The 21,910-nt window shown below is 43.7% G+C and overlaps 1 protein-coding gene and 2 non-coding genes across 8 annotated transcripts in view; all 3 read left to right on the forward strand.

Annotated features, from left to right (window-relative positions):
• The window catches only part of LOC119849376 (zinc finger protein 420-like), a 3,142,523-nt gene that overhangs the window by 1,653,936 nt on the left and 1,466,677 nt on the right, over positions 1 to 21,910 (forward strand). The window lies entirely within an intron of this gene.
• Positions 8,773 to 8,844, forward strand: TRNAE-CUC. The gene has a single exon. It is a non-coding gene; the product is annotated as a tRNA-Glu (tRNA).
• On the forward strand, positions 20,964 to 21,036 carry TRNAV-AAC. The gene has a single exon. It is a non-coding gene; the product is annotated as a tRNA-Val (tRNA).

The raw sequence follows: 21,910 nt of genomic DNA on the forward strand, positions 1-21,910 counted from the left end.
CTGAAACAGGTGCCCTGGGTGTTTTAATCTCTGTGCAGACATAATATTAGGATACATCTACAGTGCAATGAATCACCCATGGCTGGCCCATGTCACATTAATCAGGGTCATGCGGCTTGGGCTGTAAAGTTGCAGTGCACGTGTCTCGGTTCAGGCTCATTACCCTGCTCTAGGAGCCCAGAAGGTTGGGTGGGAGTTTAGCAAGTGGAAATGGTAAAACCGCAGTGAAGTGTTACCCTGGACTCAATGAGATTTCTCCATTTGTCTGTCTGCTTTGGGGCAGTTACAAAAACCCGTCCTGCTGCATTCATTATTTCAAAGGGGGGTTTAGGATTTTCATTCTCAGAGCTGGTGCACTAAACAGGACTCAACCCTCGGGGTAAACTGAATGAGCCACCCACAGGTTCTGGCAGCCCCAATGAGCCATTTGGTGTGAGGGCTCAGACCTGCCCCTGTCCCAGAGGGAGGGGGTTGTCTGTGAGGGGACTGGATTGATTTATGTCATTAGATTGACCTAACACTTGGTAAAGCAACCCACATCCTTTCATGTATTTATTCCTGCTCCTGTCTCTTTTACTTCGTACATCTGATGCAGTGGGTCCAAGCCCACAAAAGCTTATGCCCAAATAAATTTGTTAGTCTCTAAGGTGCCACAAGGACTCCTCGGTTTTTGTATTTTTTTGCTGATACAGACTAACACGGCTACCACTGAAACCTTTCACAATTGACTAAATAGTTACATACACAGCTCATTGGCTATTCATGCTCATTAGCATCAGGGTGGACTGACCTTTTTTCCTCTCTGTCTCCCTTCTAGAACATCAGAGGTACTTCAAGCAGGGATGTGGCTCCTTCAGACTCCGGCTAAGATTTCAGGATGCTGGGAAGGTGTTTAGAGACTGTGTGAAAATCTAACTTCTGTGCAGTGACGAAGAGCAAACTGTGGGCATGTTCCCACTGCACCTTAAATCCCAGACTTTATACCTTTTTATACAAATAGACCTGTGCAAATAATTTAATTTTTTGCCTGCTATCTAGCCAAACCAAAATGATAATAACAATAATATTTTAGGTTGACCCAAGAAGAATTTTTTAGAGAAAGTTGCTTGAAAAAGCCTAGCATTGATGAAAAGTTTCAGAGTAGCAGCCGTGTTAGTCTGTATTCGCAAAAAGAAAAGGAGTACTTGTGGCACCTTAGAGACTAACAAATTTATTAGAGCATAAGCTTTCGTGAGCTACTGTAGCTCACGAAAGCTTATGCTCTAATAAATTTGTTAGTCTCTAAGGTGCCACAAGTACTCCTTTTCTTATTGATGAAAAGCTATCCCTTCCTTGTGGTCTACTGGTTGGGATTTGGTGCTCTCTGTGCTGCAGCTGTGCTCAATTCCCAGTCTGGGAAAGATGTTTCTCGTCAACACATATGGAACCAATCAAGCTTTTCTAGAGTCTCAGAGCAGAAATTAGGCATGTTCCCACCATGGACCGTTTATACAGATAGAGCTGTGCAAATCATTTGTTGTTTTGCTTTCTAGCTACCTAGCCAAACCAATAAAACAATTAGCATAATAATAACAATTCAGATTGACCCCAGATATTTTTTTTTTCAGTTTTCTTCTTGAAACAAATTTTTTTAAAAAAACATTTTTGGTCAAACCAAAATATTTCAGTAACTGAAATAGTCATCCAAAAAACCTTCCACCCAGGTCTACAGACAAGTCTTTGGAATTAACCATCTGGAGAGAAGGATCATTAGCCTCATTGTGGGTTAGTGGGAGATGGATTTCTAATGGACACAGAGGTGTGTTTGTTTCACATTACATACAAAACAAAAATAAATTATGTTGAAAGCTAAACCTGAGATCATGATGCAACATTGTGATTGTAAGTAAAGGAGAAAATTTTGACTGAATTAAAGAGAAGGAAGGTTTTCTCATTAGGTTCTAGCAAATGCACCCATTTGGATAAATCCCAAAGCCTTTCTCCAGCAGAGATGTGACATTGCTTGAGGGGAGACAGTTTTGTGGAGGAAAAGGGGAGTAGCTGAGTTACTATTGGGAGTTTGAGTCACCATGGTGTTTTGAAACAATTTCGGTTTTTAGAAAGGAAAAAAACACACACCAAAGTAAATAATTTGCTCTCAGGCCTGAGATCGTAACCTGTCCCAGTACAGTGGCAGGGGCAGTTTACCAAACTAGTCACACATTTCGTTAGTGAATCAGTTTGTCTTTTGAGAATAAAGAGACTGACAAATGGCTACAGAAAAGAAAGTTTATTGGGTGTGTGATTAATCTGGAAGTCAAAAAGAGGTAGGAAAGAGAAGATTATTGTACACAAAATCTAGCACCCTGTTCTTTCCAGCGTGGTTTGACAGTGAGGCCCGTGCCTGTAGTTGCTGTACCAGCGGACTAGTATCAAAGCCCTTTCTGTAGCCTAGCGGGTATGATGTTCACTTATCGCACAGCAGCATCTGGGTTAAAACTGGCCAGAAACCCTTCCAAGTTTTCATTTCCTTACTGTTTTAAAAAGAACACAGACCAGATCCTCAAAGATGCTGGGTATTTCAAGGGGATTTAGGCACCTAAATACCATTGCTGATCTGAGCCTTAGCGTTTAAATTTATCCCGACTAATCAGACATGAAAGTGAGTGTTATTTTCCACATCTGAGCATCAAACACAAAGAAAGGGTCGAAATACAAAGAAACAAGAGCAAAAAACTGTTGCCTTTATAGATAGATAGATACATTGCAAATAGCAACAAGAATCAGCGTAGAGCTGGATCTAAAAAAATGAAAGATTAATCTTTCCTCTACAAATAATAACTAATGATAAATGGTAATATAAAAAAGGACCTCAAATTCCTTCATAATGTTATGGTTCTTGGAACTTCCAGACATATTGGCTAGAATTTTCTAGACACAGATTTTCAAAAAAAACTTAACACACTGAGTGCTCCACCTGAAACAACAGCAAAAAACTGTTGCCGAGACAGATGGATATTGAAAATAGCAACAAGAATCAGTTTAGAGCTGAATCTGCAAAAAGATTTTCTTGCCGCACAAATAATAATTTATTAATTATTATTAATTATTATAGTTATTATTATTATTATGTCATAAAGGACCATGCATTCCTTCCTAATTTTATCATCCTCAAAATGTTGCCGTGAATTCAGACACATGATTGTTTTCTGTAGCAGCTGTTGCAGTTTCAAAAGTAAGTGCAGGCAGAAAACGAAGCAGAGAGGGTTGTGATGGGGTACATGAAAGCAGAGAGGGCTTGTTCCTCTTGAGTTTCTTTCTGTTGCTCTTGTGATCCTGATGGAGGAAGGAGAAGCTTAATTTGAGTTTGTCCCCACTCCCCTCCTTCTGTTGGTGGTGTGTGTCTTCCCCAGGAGTGCTTCCACCGAATGAAGAGGGTCAGTGTCGGGGCGGGGGGGGGTTGAGAAATTGGGCTCTTCACTCCACACAACTGCCCACTGGGAGCCCAGCTGCCTCCTGGGCTCTTGACTCCCCACTTCCTACCTGAAGTGGGAGTCAGCTGCCTGAGCTTCTTGCCTGCCTGCTGCCAGCCAGGAGTGGGGCTGGGGGCCAAGTGCCCAGGTTTCTCGGCTCCCTGAGCTGGGCGCCGGGAGCTGTCGTGCAGCAGCCCAGCTAGGAGCCAGGCAGGTGCCGCCCCGCTGGGATCAGGGAGCGGAGGGAAGCCATGAAGGCAGCCGGCAGGAAGCCATGAAATGGACAAGACAGCCAACAGCCCGTGTGAGTAAGGCAGTGTCTACACAGACACTGTGTTGTCCTAACGACACCAACATAATCCCTATGCTTCTTGAGAGGGTGGAGTTACTATGTGGGTGTAGTAGGGCACTTACATCGATGGGACAAGGCTGTAGTGTGTACAGTGAGGTAATTAGGACAAGCTAAAATGCTGTAGGCTGGCCTAACTGTGTAGTGTAGCCTAGGTTTTAATCTCATGGTGATGGGTTAAAGCCCCTATGCTGGGTGTCTTCTTTCCTTTGCTTAGGAGTGCTTGTTCTCACATCTATCTCCTTGCTTTTCTTTCCAGTTCAGGGAAGGAGAGAATAACCAAGTCTTCAGGTATTAAAAAGCAAAACATTTCTATATGACCCTTCGCAGTCAGTGAAACCCGTGGTGGGAAACTTGCCCTTGATTTTACCGCATTTTGGTTTCTTGTCTTGTTGGTTGCTCCCTAGGAGCTGGCAGGGAAATGTCCATGGAGAAGTGGAGTGGATGTGAGGTTTCTCGGTTATGAGGTTTGCCTGCGTTTTGGCCTCATTGGGAGAAGGGCAAATTGGATGAGACATTACAGCTTTTCTGATGACTGTTTGAGTTTGGAAAGTAGGTTCTTTGTTGTCCTGTTCTTCAAAGGGAATCTGAGTGAGCGGATATACATTGGCAGCTGAGAAAGCCTTAGAAGGGGACATCCAAAGCTGGGCACAATTGGTTTCTGTAGTGGATTGTAGTGTAGTGTAGTGGTTATCATGTTTGCTTCAAACGCAAAATATCCCTGGCTTAAAACTAGGCAGAAAAGTGCCTTTTCTCCCAACTGATCAGTTTTAGTCTTCCTTCATTCCAAGCCCTTTTCTGAAATACACCCGTATTTCCTACACTGTTCGTTCGTTATTCTTTCCTTTTACGATATTTTAGGGTTGTAATTTAATTGCCACACAATTTTGCTCATGAATTAAAGTTTAACACAACATTTGACAGCCTTTTTCTATGCCTTCCTTTCTGTCACTTACATGAGTTTACTTATGGGAATATTCACTGATTTATTGCACCTAACATTTCAAAGGAAAGGTCAGAATCATTTATCTTGGATTCACTTTCCTTACTTCCTTCTAATTCTTTCTTTCACATAGATGGGGAAATCTGTGTTGGAGCAATTTCGCTTACCATTCTCTCTTTCTAGACGGAAGCTGACACAATTTAAAACTTCCCAATTCACAAATATCTATGTGAAAATATTTTCTAAACCAATGCAGAGATCCTGGGCAGGGCTAGGGGTGAGGCAGATTAATAATTGGTTGTTCTTTATTTTGGTGCTTGCTAATTGGCCATTTGGAATTTTAATAAGTGATGGCATTACACCCAAAAGATAATCTCAGAATGTGGAGAAGAAATGGTTATGCGGGCTAATAAATGTTTTTTGGTGTAACACCAAAAGTGATGCATTTGAGTGTGAAAGAAGAACTAATTAATGTCTTATGAGCATTTGCTATGTAGTTGTAGCCATGCAGGTCCCAGAAAAGCTTGTCTTTCTCCCTAACAGAAACTGGCCCAGTGAAAGATATTACCTCAGCCACCTGAGCGTTTGCTAGCCACACTACCTGAGAAAAGAGGAAATAGATTCAAAGCAGAGAAAATGGAACAAAGAAATTTAATTCCTAGCTGAAAAATGGGCCCCTTTGTCAGCTAGAGCCAATCTCAGATGATTCTGTGACCTCTTGTGGCTATTTCTGGTTTTGAAAAAAGCCAGGTATTATTTAGACAATATTGCTTCTAGTATATCCATTGAAGCAGATTCATACTGCAGTATTGCTGTGTATCCAAAGAGATTCATTCAATTAGGCACACAAGTGAACAGAGATGGACAGTTGGAGTCAGCCAGTTCTCCCCCATTCTCAAAGTCTTTGGTTTTTAAAAATGCCCCTTTTTGTGTTTATAAGGGACAGGGCAGAAAATGGCCAGATAATAAGCTAATGGGGTGAAAGTTCTGAGTTTTTTTTTTTAATTTGCAGTGAAGAATGAATGGAGAATTGGGTTGAGAAGTTTCTTTCCCTGTCTGAGGATGGAACCAAGGGAGCAACAAAGAGAAACCTAACTAGTAGACCAAGGGTATTCAATAGGTGTACCACGGGCCACCTCCAGAGAGCCAGAAATTTTTAATGGACCCTGAAATCTTTTTATTTACTTATTATTATGATCTTTTAAAATTATTTTCTCTGGAGTCTGGACCTTGATTATATCTTGACCAAGAAATTTGGACCTTGACAAAAAATAATTGACTACCCCTGCCGTAGACCATAAGGGAGGCAATTTAGGGGTTTTTGGTTCAGCTCCTCTATGCTTTCTAAGGCTACTTTCTCTCCTATTTAGGAAATGGTCCATTCCCCATTTCAGAGGGGACAAGAACAGAGAGTGAAGGAACCCCTGTGCTCATAACCTGAGCTCAAGCAAAAGCATTGAAACAAGCTCAAATTATGCTTTAGGTTCCTCCATCAGAATCCCAAGAGCAACACAAAGAGGAACAACCCACCTCTGCTTTCATTTACCCCACCGCATCCTTCTCCGCTTCTTGTTCTGTCTGCCTATTGGCTTGTCCAGGAAAACCACTCCACTGATTATAATTTTGGCATAGAAACCCAGGGAGGGGATTTGCTTCCACTTGATGTGAGCAGATAGCATTCTGACTCGGTGTATATAATCAGGTTTCTCAGCTTTGGCTGCCCCAGTTTGTCAAGTCTGTGCAGGCAGGAAGCAGCCAAAGTGCTGACCTTCACGTCACATGGGCTCTGGGATCATGATGTTTTGCACAGCATCGGCAAGTCCATGTTTCATCTCTTTGTCCTCCTCGGTAAGCCGTACCCTTCCCCACAAATGGTTTCCTCTGACATTGGAGGGATCTAAGTACCTGCAGGTTTCCTTCACTCATCTTTATTTTCCTGCATTTCTTGTGTCTTGTATTATTGTGCCTGGAAGCTGGCAGGGAAATGTCCATGGGAAAGTAAAGTGAGAGTGAGCTTTCTTGGTTTGGATATTTCCTGTGTTTTGTCTCCTTGTGAGAAGGGGAAATTGGAGGAGCTATCACAGCATTTCTGATGGATATTTTAGGTAAAAAAGAAGCTGTTGGTGTTCTTTGTTTTCCTGTTTTTCAAAGAGAAAGGGATATAGCTGGTGCAGTGGCTACTAAGAAAGCTCTACTAAACAGGCCAAAAGCTAGCCACTACTGGTTTTTGCAGTGTAGGTTATTATCACGTTCACCTCAGACATGAAAGGTCTCCGGGTCATCGGGCAGAAACAGTGTCTTGTTTGCTTCTGATTATTTGTGTTTTCATTCACTCCAAGTCCTTTATCAAGCTTTCTTCCTCATTATTTTTTCCTTTCATGAAACTTTAGGGTCTGAAGGTGGAGATTACCCTGAATTTTGAGGGAAGGGATAGACCATAATTTTGGAGATTGCCAGCTACTTAACAAATATGAGCCTAGAAGAATCCCAACCCTTTGTCCTGCAGATTTAGCTCCCAGACAGCAGTTTCCTCCTCTTTCATTTCTTTTGAGCTAACTACCAACAACCTCTTGTCCCCTTTTCATGTCAGAAATGTCTATTGACTGATGATCACATTTCCCCTCCTTTCCTGTCTAGGCAGGGTCGGGGTGTGAGGAATGAGAAAATAACAAATGGACATTTCTAAGCCAGCCTTTTAACAGACAACATCACATTTCCTTTGAAATAACACTTATTTCCTTTCAGAAATAGCCCTGTTAGTAGCCCTGTTAGTCTGTATCAGCAAAAACAATGAGGAGTACTTGTGGCACCTTGGAGACTAACACATTTATTTGGGCATAATCTTTCGTGGGCTAAAACCCACTTCATCATATGCATGGAGTGGAAAATACAGAAGGAAGATATATATACAGAGTACATGAAAAGATGGGGGTTGCCTTAAAATCATAGAAGATCAGGGTTGGAAGGGACCTCAGGAGGTCATCTAGTCCAATCCGCTGCTCAAAGCAGTCTTAATCTCCAATTTTTGCCCCAGATCCCTAAATGGCCCCCTCAAGGATTGAACTCACAAACAACTGTTTGAAACAGGCCACCCTGATTACCACTACAAAAAGTGATTTTTCCTCCTGCTGATAATAGCCCATGACATGCTAACAAAGCAACAGCAGTGATTTAAAATCTCCACTCAGAAATGGTGAACAACAGCAGAACCCCAGCTAACTGAAGGAAGTGCAGATGATCACAGTTAGTTCAATTGTTTAAGTCAATATTGTCTCAGATGTTCTGGGGAGAGAATGCCACGGTAAGTGATTTTGCATTTTTGCAGGAAATCAGACCCCCTGGGGTGAAGCTCCTCAAAGAAAATGTGGCCCCAGGAGTGTCAGAGAAGGGAATCATGGTTTGCCTTAAGACATGGGTGAGGGAAACCTGCAGGGACTTAGATTCCTCCAGAGTCTGATGAAACCATTTGTGGGGAAAGTCCGGGGAAGCTGAGGAGGACAAGGAGAGGTAAAAAGGGCTTGCAGCTGTTGTGCAATCACCATGCTCCCAGCAGAAGGGTCCAGGGGGTTCAGCACTTTGGGTGCTTGTTGAGGACACACACTTCACAAGATGGCAAAGCTCAGAGCCCCGTTACATGGGGTCAGAATGCAATCAGCGCACAATGAGGGGGACCAAACTCCCTCCCTTGCTCTCTATGCCAAAGTTCCTATCAGCTCAATGTCCTTCCCTGAAGAAGGTCCAGGTAGACTGCTGAGAGGGTTGCAATGGGGTAAATGAAGGCAGAGGAGGATTGTTCCTCTTGGGTTTTCTTTGTGTTGCTCTGTGATCCTACTGGAGGAAGCTGAAGCACCATTTGAGTTTGTTTCAGTGGCTTGGGTTGGGCTCAGGTTGTGACCCTGAGCACAGGGGTTCCTGCACTCTCTGCTCTTAGCCCCTCAGGGAATGGACAATGGAGCAGCTTCAGAAATTGGACAGAAACTAGCCTAAGGAAGCGTAGCACAGCTGAGAAGAGAAAGAGCCTCATCTTCTCCCTGGTGGTCTAGTGGTTAGGATTTGGTGCTCTCACCGCCACGGCCTGGGTTCAATTCCCAGTCAGGGAAAAGTGATTTTACATCAAAACACCTTAATTTATTCTTCACTTGCAATTTTCACAAATTGATGGTTTTTCCCTGATTCCCCCATCTTCTACGTCATGTCGGGAAGGGCTTTGGAGACCATATAAAAATCAAAGCTTCCCACTGACTAGTAGCAGAATGTGGGCATGTTTCCACTGTCACTTCCATGTCCACAAATAGACATGTGCAAATTATTGTTTCCCCTTGCTAGCTAGCCTAACCAGTGTTATAATAACAGTAATAGATGTTCAGGTTGACCCAGGATGTCAGCTTTCTTGCTGAAACAAAACCAAAAAATCATTTTGGCTCAACCAAATTATTTCAGCAAATAAAATATTCATGCAAAAAGCTTTCATCTCACTCTATATACAAGTCTTTGGAAGTAACCATCTTGGCAAAAGTGACCATTAGCCTCTTCCATTCCTGAGGGCTAGCTGCTGTAGTGTTCTAAGCATAGACGGTGGGCCTTTCACCTGTTAGCCACTGGTTACTACCTTGCTCAGATAGCGACTGATGAAAGGCAATATGGTTTAGTGGCAGACCTACTTCTATCCCTCTGCCCAACTAGGGATGTTTCACATTGCATGTAAGAATACAATCAATGCATTTTGTTGGTACCTAAACCTGGGATCAAGATGCAACATTGTGATTGTAAGTCAATGAGAAAATCTCTGCTGAGTTCTACAGAAGGAAGGTTTTCTCATCAGGTTGTAGCACATGATAAAAGTTCTGAAGGTTCTTTGAGCTTCCAGACACATGGGCCAGAATTTTCAGAAGGTCTCACACCCACCCCTAGAGCCAGATTTTCAGAAGAACTCAGCTCCCATTTGGGCAATAAACATTTTGGCCAGGTTTGGAGAAAGGCTCAACACACTGAGAGCTGAGCTATTTTGAAAACAAAAGGTGGTAGAAGTTGTGGGTGCTGGTTGCTTGGGCATCTGGTCCACCGTGCAGGAGTTTGAGGTTCAACATTACTTTCTCAGAATGGTAGCAACCATCTTTTATTCACTTAAAAAGTGAGCAGTTAGACTACATATAAAAATCAGCTGTGCTTTAGAAAGTCTCTAGAAGTTGAAAGAGATGTGCCTTCTCCGCCTCCCTGAGAAGTTCATAACAAGTTAAAGAAAACTGAGATTGATAAATGGCTTGACTAACAAATGATGATAAATGATAAATGGCTTGTCAGGCTGGCCGAGTGGTCTAACGCATCAAACTCAAGGCTGTGCCTTTCCGTCATTTGTGTTCTGGGCTCCATATGGAGATGTGCATTCAAATCTCCTTCCTGATACAATCATTGCCTCCTACCTGAGAAATAGCCTCATTTCAACCTCTCCTGTAACATTACAACACCAACTGCTTAGCATTTCTATGATAGAAGTTGGAGGGAATTCAAAAGTGGTGCACTCAGGGCACCTAGTTGAGGTCATGAGTGGTCTAGTTATAAACTAAGGTTGTTCAATCCTGTCTGGGAGGGTAAGCTCTGGAGAACACTGATCATCTGGAGATTTCTGAGGGGAAGCAGGAACATCTGATCCAGGCAGCGGAGGATAGCCATCTAGGATCCTAAGGAGACATTTTGGGATCTAGGGACTGAGAAGAAAATCTCAGAATCGAGAGCTGAGGTGGTGCTGATGACTATTTCCTGCGGCTGAAGCTAAATGGAAGTGTGTACATCTAGGAACAAGGAATGTCAGCCATGTATACAGGAACAGAAGGATCTCAATTAGGAGTCGAAAGGTCATTTTACCTCTGTATTTGTTGTGCCCACTTTGTCCAGTTCTGAGGTCCCCAGTTCAAGAAGGAGGATGAAACATTTGAGAGGAGAAAGAAGAGCCATGAGAAGGATGAAAGGCTTAAAAAACCTGCCTTGCTCTGATAGACACAAAGAGCTCAGAAAAGGTTTAGGGGGTGACGATCTCAGTCCCTAAGTACCTACATGGGGAACAATACTTAGTAACGGGCTCTTCAATCAAGCAGACAAATGTATAATATGAGCCAATGGCTGGAAGTGAAGCTAGACAAATTCAGATTGGTAATAAGGTGTGCTTTCTGACAGGGAAGGTAATTAACCATTGAAAATCTTACCCAGAGTCCTGATGGATTCTCCATTCCTGGAAATTTTAAAATAAAAATTGGATATATTTTCCCATCATTTCACACCTTTATGTCCAAACATGATGACTTTCTGAATGAACCCTCCTCGTTCAACCAGAAGATCTTGGAGTCACTGGGTAAAATTCTCTGGACTCTGTTATGATACGGTCAGAGCAGTTGTACGTAGTGATCTAGACTGGCTGTAAAATCTATGAAGCGACACCAAATACGATGTTAAATTAATCCTCAGAAATGGCTGTTCCCCATCCCGATCCCAGCAAAGGGTTACCCAAGGAAGGGGCTGTTTAGGAAGGAAAGAAGAAAGATGTCTGATCTGCGCTTTGGACAGAAAGGAGGGGAAGGAAATGGCCACACAATGGCAGCAGAAGCTAAGAAATGAAACACTACAGGCTTCTTCTGTGCACGTTGATTCTGAACAATGAATGAAACTGACTCCCATATCATGAAAAGTCAAAAAGCCATTTCTTTCTATGGCAGGGAACACTAGGAGAAGAGAATTCCAATAACTGCTGCCCATTTACTTTTGAATTCTTTTAATATTATAAAGAAAATTGTAACAAAATTAGTCTGAACCTGAGCTGCCTGTTATTAAAAGCTGGTTCCCCAATTCAGTTCCAACTGCTCTGCTAGAAACACCCCCAGGTGCCTGCTCACCCCAGGAAACCCCCACCCGGCACTGCCCTTAGCTCCCGGCTGCTGTCCCGGGGTAGGGCGGGGACTGATTGTTTTCTGCTGAGGAGGGAGGCAGTATAGGCCTCAGGTGTTGTGCTCCTAGCATCTGCCCAGCCCAGGCTGTCCTCTGTCCAGTTGCTGCTCCCTGCATGCTCTAGAGTCGAACATGCAGGGCCCCCAGGGGAACAGAGGCTGGGACAGGGCAGCAGCCTGGGTTGGGCTGGGAAGTTGCTGGGAGTTCTCGTTCTCTGAGAACTGGCCTGGCTCCCTTCTCAACAGCAAACAAGTCAATTCCAAGTCCCCTCCCTGGAAAAATCAGCCTGGAGCCAAGGGCAGCAAGGGACGATTTCCTTTAGTTCCCACCGAGGCATGAGACAACCCAGGGCAATACTAGAAGAGCTGATGGAACTGACATGAGGAAACCAGCCTGTAATAACAGGCAGCTCAAGTTGAAGCTAAGTGTTTTTAACAATTTTTACAACATTAAATAACCCTTCAATCGTAGTGTCACCGTCCATCAAACTGCTTCAACCTTATAGTTCTCAAGTGCAAAACTAAACATCTCTTCAAATGCAAGGGAGTGGAGATCAGTCAGCGTTCAGAGTCATCCCACATAAAAGAACCATATTGCGGTTCACACTGGCCCCATCATGTGGCCATGGCTTTTTCCTCCTGTCCCTTAAAAGTTTTGGTATTTTGCACAGAAACTTTCTTCCCTCAGGAGAGACCTGGGAACCAGGCCTACCTGCCAGACAAACACCTTTAAAAAGAGGCGTAACCTGTCAAAAAATGATCTCCCTCCTTCAGTTCAGTGAGAGCCTGAAATGTTACTTATCCCGGCAGAGCCAGAGGATTGAAAGCAGCAACATCAAACTCCTGTGTAGCTAGCAGGAAATACACAAACACTCCCTTGTATCTGAAGAGATGTTTAGTTTTACCCTTGGTAAACCAGAAGGCTAAAGGGAAAGGCGGTGGCGCCGGATATAAAGAGTGAAACAAGAAACAATCATCATATTTATGACGATATTGACTGTAAAATCTTTCTATATACTTCTTGTTATCATCAGTGTATTATTTTCTCTGGAATCTGTACCTTGACTGTACCTTGAACAATAAATTTGGATCTTAATAAAATTATTGACTACCCCTGGTTAAGGGAATCAGCTTGACACCCACTGGGGTGTCCCTACACTGGTTCAAGTACTAACAACAGTGGCTGCCTTTTAGCCATAGCTTTTAATCAGGGCAATAAATTGATACAGATTCCTGCTAAATCATTTCCCAGCCCAAGTCCTTCACCCACATTCGTTAGGGCACTGAGGCCCCATGTGGACTTTTCATTTCCCTCCTCAATTTCACACAGAGACACAATTTCCTTTGCACAGATCCATGGACAGCAAAACCTCCCTGTATCTCTTGTCTGAGCCAGGGCGTTCCATTCTATTGAAACCTTCTCTCCTGAAATGGCAACGGTCAAACAGAGGGGACGTGGCCAATTTCACCTCTGACAGTGAGATATTGGCTTGGCTCTTTCTTTACGCTGCTATTACAGTCCATGAAACATCAAGGATGGAATGCAAGGACGAGTTCACGCACCAACCCACTGAAAAATTTCAGTGCCCCAAAGAAATCCTGACCCCCGCTCTTGGAACGATATGGTGGAGATTTGAATAGGAAAGGGACTGTCTGAATTGCCAAAGTGGGGAATGAACAACAATCTATAGCAATGTCATTAACCACATACACAGTCTAATCATGCTCCAACCGGAAGGGAAATGAGCAGGAATTCTTGTTGTTCGGCCATGGACACACTTACGCTAATGCACAGCCATGAGTGTGCTGGGGAAGCTGGTCTGAGCAAGGAATTTGAACAGTGAGAACAGAATCATTGTGTAGTGAAGCAATTGTATATTAAGTAGTTGTGGCCAAGTGGTTAAGGCGATGGATTAGAAATTGGGGTCTCCCCGTGCAGGTTTGAATCCTGCTGACTAGAGAAGCACGAGTGTATTGTCGTTGCTGTTGTCTTAGTGGCTGAGCATCCATAGTGCCAAACTGGAGCCAGATCTGGTCTCACTCTTAGGCTGTCTACACTTAAAATGCTGCTGTGACAGTGCTATAGCACTTCCGAGTAGACAGTTGCTAGAGGGAGTGGAGGTGTTTCCCATCCCTCTAATAGCTACATCGACAGAACAAACTTTCATCTGATTTAGCACTGTCTGACCAGGGCTTAGGTCAGTTTAACTATACTGGTTCGGGAGTGTGGATTTTTCACACCCTGAAAGATGTATTTGTTAGAGGGTTTATCGCTTCACCTTCCCATTCCCTGGTCCATCTCACGTGAAAAGAGAGCAGCAATACCTGAAGTTCAAAGGTTCAAACAATTTGATGTTTATTGGGGTAAACTTCCAGCAAGCAATGATTCCAGTTTCCTTCCTCAGTATCTCCCTTCCCAGCTCTGACACCACAGAGACTTGCCTGTGTCCCCAGGGATTTTCCTACACCCCCCTGAATTTTCCCAACATCTCCCCCCCACAGTTTTGTGAACTAGTTACATGGAGTGTTGGCAATTTAGTAATTGTTTGGAAATTTGAATTGAAATTGAAACAGTAATACACACTTTAAAAGCATATAAAGTGCATGATAAAATAGATGTATCTGAAAAAGTATAACAGATTTGAAAAGTATGAACATGGACTAGCTTCCTTATACAGCGGTTGTTTTTTCTGACAATGTCCGTGCATTCATTTTGGTGATGTTGGCCAACCTAATAATTTCAAATTATGATTTGTAAGCAAAGTTGAAATGAGCTCTCCCTGACAGCTAGTGATGAGCTGCGGGTTGGGGGGAAAGGCTTCAGGAGCAGATTGTATTTACATTCACACCTAATCTACCTAGGTATCCAGCAAACAGAGCTGTGTTGCCCAAGTGATAGATTTTGGCTGGGGTTGGGTTACAAATCACTTGAAGGGAAGATCACTTGAGGGACTATCAGTGAGTTATCTCAAGTGCCTATACGCAAATGCAAGAAGCCTGGAAAAGAAGCAGAGAGAACTGGAAGTCTTGGCACAGTAAAGGAATTATGATGTGATTGGAATAACAGAGACTTGGTGGGATAACTCACATGTCTGGAGCACTGTCATGGATGGATATAAACTGTTCAGGAAGGCTAGGTAGGGCAGAAAAGGTGAGGGAGTTGCGTTGTATGTAAGGGAGCAGTATGACTGCTCAGACCTCAAGTATGAAACTGCAGAAAAACCTGAGTGTCTCTGGATTAAGTTTAGAAGTGTGAGCAACAAGGGTGATGTCGTGGTGGGAGTCTGCTATAGACCACGGGACCAGGGGGATGGAGATGGATGAGGCTTTCTCCAGGCAACTCACGGAAGTTACTAGATGGCAGGCCCTGGTTCTCATGGGAGACTTCAATCACCCTGATATCTGCTGGGAGAGCAATACAGCGGTGCACAGACAATCCAGGAAGTTTTTGGAAAGTGTAGGGGACAATTTCCTGGTGCAAGTGCTGGAGGAACCAACTAGGGGCAGAGCTCTTCTTGACCTCCTGCTCACAAACTGGGAAGAATTAGTAGGGGGAGCAAAAGTGGATGGGAACCTGGGAGGCAGTGACCATGAGATGGTTGAGTTCAGGATCCTGACACAGGGAAGAAAGGAGACCAGCAAAAAACGGACCCTGGACTTGAGAAAAGCAGACTTTGACTCCCTCAGGGAACTGATGGGCAGGATCCCCTGGGAGAATAACATGAGGGGAAAGGAGTCCAGGAGAGCTGGCCGTATTTTAAAGAATCCTTATTGAGATTACAGGGACAAACCATCCCGATGTGTAGAAAGAATAGTAAATATGGCAGGCGACCAGCTTGGCTTAACAGTGAAATCCTTGCTGATCTTAAACACAAAAAAGAAGCTTACAAGAAGTGAAAGATTGGACAAATGACCAGGGAAGAGTATAAAAATATTGCTCGGGCATGCAGGAGTGAAATCAGGAAGGCCAAATCACACCTGGAGTTGCAGCTAATAAGAGATGTTAAGAGTAACAAGAAGGGTTTCTTCAGGTATGTTAGCAACAAGAAGAAAGTCAAGGAAAGTGTGGGCCCCTTACTGAATGTGGGAGGAAACGTAGTGATAGAGGATGTGGAAAAAGCTAATGTACTCGATGCTTTTTTTGCCTCTGTCTTCACGAACAAGATCACCTCCCAGACTACTGCACTGGGCAGCACAGCATGGGGAGGAGATGACCAGCCCTCTGTGGAGAAAGAAGTGGTTCGGGACTATTTAGAAAAGCTGGACGAGCACAAGTCCGTGGGACCGGATGCGCTGCATCCGAGAGTGCTAAAGGAGTTGGCGGATGTGATTGCAGAGCCATTGGCCATTATCTTTGAAAACTCATGGCGAACAGGGGAAGTCCCAGAGGACTGGAAAAAGGCTAATATAGTGCCCATCTTTAAAAAAGGGAAGGAGGAGTATCCAGGGAACTCCAGGCCAGTCAGCCTCACCTCAATCCCTGGTAAAACCATGGAGCAGGTCCTCAAGGAATCAATTCTGAAGCACTTAGAGGAGAGGAAAGTGATCAGGAACAGTCAGCATGGATTCACCAAGGGCAAGTCATGCCTGACTAATCTAATTGCCTTCTATGACAAGTTAATTGGCTCTGTGGATGAGGGGAAAGCAGTGGACATGTTGTTCCTTGACTTTAGCAAAGCTTTTGACACTGTCTGCCATAGTATTCTTGCCAGCAAATTAAAGAAGTATGGGCTGGATGAATGGACTAGAAGATGGATAGAAAGTTGGCTAGATTGTCGGGCTCAACGGGGAGTGATCAATGGCTCCATGTCTAGCTGGCAGCCGGTATCATGTGGAGTGCCTCAAGGATCGGTCCTCAGGCCGGTTTTGTTCAATATCTTCATAAATGATCTGGAGGATGGTGTGGATTGCAGCCTCAGCAAGTTTGCAGATGACATTAAACTGGGAGGAGAGGTAGATACGCTGGAGGGTAGGGATAGGATAGAGAGGGCCTTAGACAAATTAGAGGATTGGGCCAAAAGAAATCTGATGAGGTTCAACAAGGACAAGTGCAGAGTCCTGCACTTAGGATGGAAGAATCCCATGCACTGCTGAAGACTAGGGAGCGAATGGCTCGGCAGCAGTTCTGCAGAAAAGGACCTGGGGGTTACAGTGGATGAGAAGCTGGATAGGAGTCAACAGTGTGCCCTTATTGCCAAGAAGGCCAATGGCATTTTGGGCTGTATAAGTAGGGGCATTGCCAGCAGATCGAGGGACGTGATCGTTCCCCTCTATTCGACATTGGTGAGGCCTCATCTGGAGTAGTGTGTCCAGTTTTGGGCCCCACACTACAAGAAGGATGTAGAAAAATTGGAAAGAGTCCAGCAGAGGGCAATAAAAATGATTAGGGGACTGGAACACATGACTTATGAGGAGAGGCTGAGGGAACTGGATTGTTTAGTCTGCAGAAGAGAAGAATGAGCGGGGATTTGATAGCTGCTTTCAACTACCTGAGAGGGGGTTCCAAAGAAGATGGATCTAGACTGTTCTCAGTGGTACCAGATGACAGAAGAAGGAGTAATGGTCTCAAGGTGCAGTGCGGGAGGTTTAGGTTGGATATTAGGAAAAACTTTTTCACTAGGAGGGTGGCGAAGCACTGGAATGGGTTACCTAGGGAGATGGTGGTATCTCCAACCTTAGAGGTTTATAAGGCACAGCTTGACAAAGCCCTGGCTGGGATAATTTAGTTGGGGTTGGTCCTGCTTTGAGCAGGGGGTTGAACTAGATGACCTCCTGAGGTCCCTTCCAACCCTGATCAAGGGTTAGAATAACATTTCCCAACCAACAGTCAGTTGAGCCTGATATTCTATGATTCTCTGAATGTGGGGCGTCGGGGCGGGGGGGGGTGGGTAATGAAATGTTGTTATTCTTATTGTCTGAGTAAAGGGCATTAGAATTGAATTTGTCCTGTGCTGATTGAGGGCATGGAGAGAGAGGGTGGGGACAGGTATTTTGCTTGATGGTCTGCCTGAGTCACAAGTACTATTTGACCTGCCCCTCTCCACTGTTTAAAGACAGAGCTGCATAGGCTCCATGGAGAGTCTTTTGTTTTATTAAGTGACCACTACAGCTGAAATCACTGATAATCAGCTCTAAGTGCTTAGACCTGCTGTGGGACAGTGTTTCTGTGGAAGAGACGGCCCAGTCTGCAGTAGCCGCAAGGTTCCCCCACTGAGAGCTCAGCTGAAATCACTGAGAGCCGGTGGAACCTCAAGAGACCAACTCGCCGAGGTCACAGTGGCAGGTGGCAGCAGAAGGCGATGGCACAGGGCCATTGGCAACAGAGCAATGGAGTGAACGGTGGCACAATGAACAACAGTGGCCAGAGCGAACAGTGAGCAGCTGGAGGAATGAGCAAAGTGCCTTCTTGCCCCCCACCTGGAAGGTGAACTCCTGTGAAAACACCTCTGAACTCTGAGTCTCCACTGACCAAGGACAACACCGGTGATTGTTAATGAGACTGTTAAGAATGCTGTAGCCACAGCACAGTTCATGCAAAGAAACATGGCTGTGGCATCATACTTGCTATTTAAGCAAGAGATACCACACACTACAAACTGGAGGCCAATGTTAAGTGCATTGTCACTTGTTCATCCTGAAGTTAAACACAGGTTCCGAACAAGACCAGCAAATGCTCACTATCTTTCAGCAAGAAACTCAGCTGACTGGCTAGACGCATGTGGTAAAACAGTGAAAGACTCAATGGTTGAAAAAGTGAAGACTTTTCTCACCACATTCAAAAAATTTGCATACATGGCTGATTAATGCACTGATGCAAATGGGCATCAAGTATTAAGTCATTGTGTACGTTATCTTGATGTCAGTGGTAGGCCAGTAGATGGATTTCTAGGATGTTCAAGTTATAGAAAACACATCAGCTGCATCTGTGACAACCCACATCTTAGAAGAGTTAAATGCTTGTCAATTGGAGCCCAAACAGATGGCTGCTTGTGCATTTGACGGAGCTGCAAACTTCTCTGGAAGACATGGTGGAGTACAAGCTTTGCTCAGATAAAAGTGGATCCCTAATCTCTCCTATACACACTGCAGAGGCCATGTACTCCAACTAGTGCTAGTACAAGCTGCAGACTCTTCACGAAAGCTTATGCTCCAATAAATTTGTTAGTCTCTAAGGTGCCACAAGTCCTCCTTTTCTTTTTTGCGGATACAGAGTAACGAGGCTGCTACTCTGACACCTGAAAAAGTACAAAAACTTGATTCTTAAAAATCTACAATCTAGGTTCTACTCAACCTTTATATAGCTTTTACAGATCCCTGTCCTATAAAACACGGACAGTTGAGTGGAGTGAGGCACTACCAGCAATGGGGCTGCCATGTGCTCAGGACAGAATAGAGAATTTGAACAGAGTGGAATATCATACGACGAATGAATGAAAATTTGACTTCAACTTCTTTGTATCATCACTAGTGGCTTGACTCAATCTTTGTGCTGTTTCCTGAGATGAAAGAGGTAGGAATTCATCTCTTGCTACTCCCAGTTACAACAGCTACAGTTGACTGTTCTTTTTTATCATTGAATAGAATTTTGTGTTCTGAAAGAAGTCACTTTCTGCCTGATCCTGTGAATGAACTAATGAGCATAGCAGTTGAAGGAATGGAAGTACCGGACACATGAGAAGACACCAAAGATGAACGCGTTGCATTCAAGAAGTTCATTAACGGAGTTGTGCAAAATTATAACAAGAAACTAAGAAGGAGGTAAATGTAGTGCTTCATAGAAGGCTTGAGTAGCCGACTTTAATTTGTGTGAGGATTTTAAAACATGAGTTAAATCTACTAAAATGGTCATGAAACATTTTTCAGTTTTTACTATGGTGCCATACAGCCCACCTTCACCGTCATGGTCTCACCCCTCATAGGCCCTGTACCCTCCACATGGAAATTCGATACCCCCCTAATTTCAATTCCTGGGGAAAACACTGTGTATCCCTGTTCCCATTCCCCTCCCTTTCCCCCCCTTAGCAAAACATAATTTCAATTCCCCGCCACACTTCGTGATTGACTGCAGACTATATAGGAAAACTTGAGTTCTGCTTAGCTCTACCTAAACCAATCATTTTACTGAAATTTAACTAACCAATCCCAACATACTGTAACATGATTATCTAACCAATTATATCCCACCACCTTAATTGGTTTACACTCAACAAATTAATTATACAGCAGACAGAAACAATGACAGAACCAGACAGAGATTATACAGACAGACAATAGGGAAGTGGGGACTACAGTGAGAGAACAACAGAGAAATGAGGATTTCATACCCCAGCTACTGATAAGTGAGTTCTTGCTAGATAGGATGCTACCATGGTAGAGGTTGTGGGTGCTGGTTGCTTAACTGTCTGGCCCACAGGGCAGGATTTTGAGGTTCACCATCACTTTCTAGCAACCATCTTTTGTTTCCTTAAAACGTAAGCAGGACGACTACAACACCTCAGCTCTCATAGAGCTCCAGGAAACCAGTAACTTTAGCTCCAGGTGAGTGTGTCTAAAAATCAGCCGTGCTGTAGAAGGTCTCTAGGAGTTGAAAGAGAAGGGCCGTCTCGACCGTCCTAAAGAGTTCAACAAAGATTACTGAAAACTAGAGTTAATAAGTCACATTCTTTGTAGTGCCAGGATGGTGGCCTGGTCTAAAGTGCCAGTTTTCAGGCTCTTTTTTCCCTATCTCTTGGGTGTTCTGGTCTCTGCATAGAGATGTGGTTTCAAATTCCACTTCTGACATGACCATTTTCTTCTATCTGGAGAAAACGGCCTCACTTCAGTCTCCTTTGGGACACCCTTTGCTTAGCATTTCTATTACAGTAGTTGTGAGACAAGTTCCAAAGCAGGGTCAAGCAGTGCCTTTTCACTCTCTACCAATCAATTTTTGTCTTCCTTCAATCCAAGTACATCCATATTTCCATATACATCCATATTTCCCACACTTCTTTTTTTAGTGTTCTTTGCCTTTATGAAACTTTAGGATCATCATTTAATTGCCACAGAACTGTACTTATGAAGTAAAGGGAAACATTTTTTTGATATTTTGGCAGAAGAGTTTTGCTTTCTGAACTGGAATTGAGCAGGAGCTACCCGAGGGGCACAATGCTACCCCCTTTTCTTGACTCACCTAAAAAACGTAAGTTCTTGGTGCCCTTTGTTTCCCTGTTCTTCAAAGGGAAATCAGCTGGTGTAGAGGCTATTGAGGAAGCCTTAGAAAAGGGTCCCCAAAGCAATAGTAGTTGGTTTCTGTAGTGTAGTGGTTATCACGTTTGCCTAACAAGCAAAAGGTTCCTGGTTCAAAACCAGGCAGAAACAGTGCAGGTTTCTCTCCTTTGGTCTTTTATCACTCCAAGTCCTTTCTCAACTACATCCATAGTTTCTATGCTTCCTTCCTGATTATTTTTTTTTTCTTTCATGGAACTTTAAGTTAAAAAGGAGAAGGTTTGCCTGCATTTTGAGGGAAGGAACAGACCATCACTTGGGAGACTGCCAGCTACATAACAAATCTGAGCGTAGAAGAATCCCAACCCTTTTTCCTGAATATTTAGCTCCCAGCCAGCGTTTTCCCTCCTGTTTGTTTAAGTTGTGCTAACTACAAACAGCCTCATGTCCCCTCTGCATGTCAGAGAAATCACGTTTCCCCTCCTTTCCTTGCTAGGCAGGGTCTGGGTATGAGGAATCAATAAATAACAATAATAAAATGTCTAAGCCAGCCTTTCAACACACAACATCACGTTTCACTTTTGAAATAACTTTATTTCCTTAGCCCTTTTTAACATCAACCTCTTCTTCTTCAAATGATGTTACCACAAGCTCAGAGCAACTAATTTCCTTACTGCGCCCTTGATATTTTTAAAAACAACAAGAAGTCCTTGTGGCACCTTAGAGACTAACACATTTATTTGGGCATAAGCTTTTGTGGGCTATAACTCACTTCATCAGATGCATGGAGTGGAAAAGACAGTAGGTAGGTGATAAATACACAGCAAATAAAAAGATGGGAGTTGCCTTACCAAGGGGGGATGGGGGACAGTGTTAACGAGGCCAATTCAATTAGGGTGGATGTATCCCATTTCCAAAAGTTGACAAGAAGGTGTGAGTATCAACAGAGGGGAAATTATTTTTTGTAGTGACCTGGCCACTTCCAGTCCTTATTCAGGCCTAATTTGATGGCATAAAGTTTGCAAAT

Source organism: Dermochelys coriacea, chromosome 28 (genome assembly GCF_009764565.3).
Source record: "Dermochelys coriacea isolate rDerCor1 chromosome 28, rDerCor1.pri.v4, whole genome shotgun sequence".
NCBI classification, from domain to species: Eukaryota; Metazoa; Chordata; order Testudines; family Dermochelyidae; genus Dermochelys; species Dermochelys coriacea.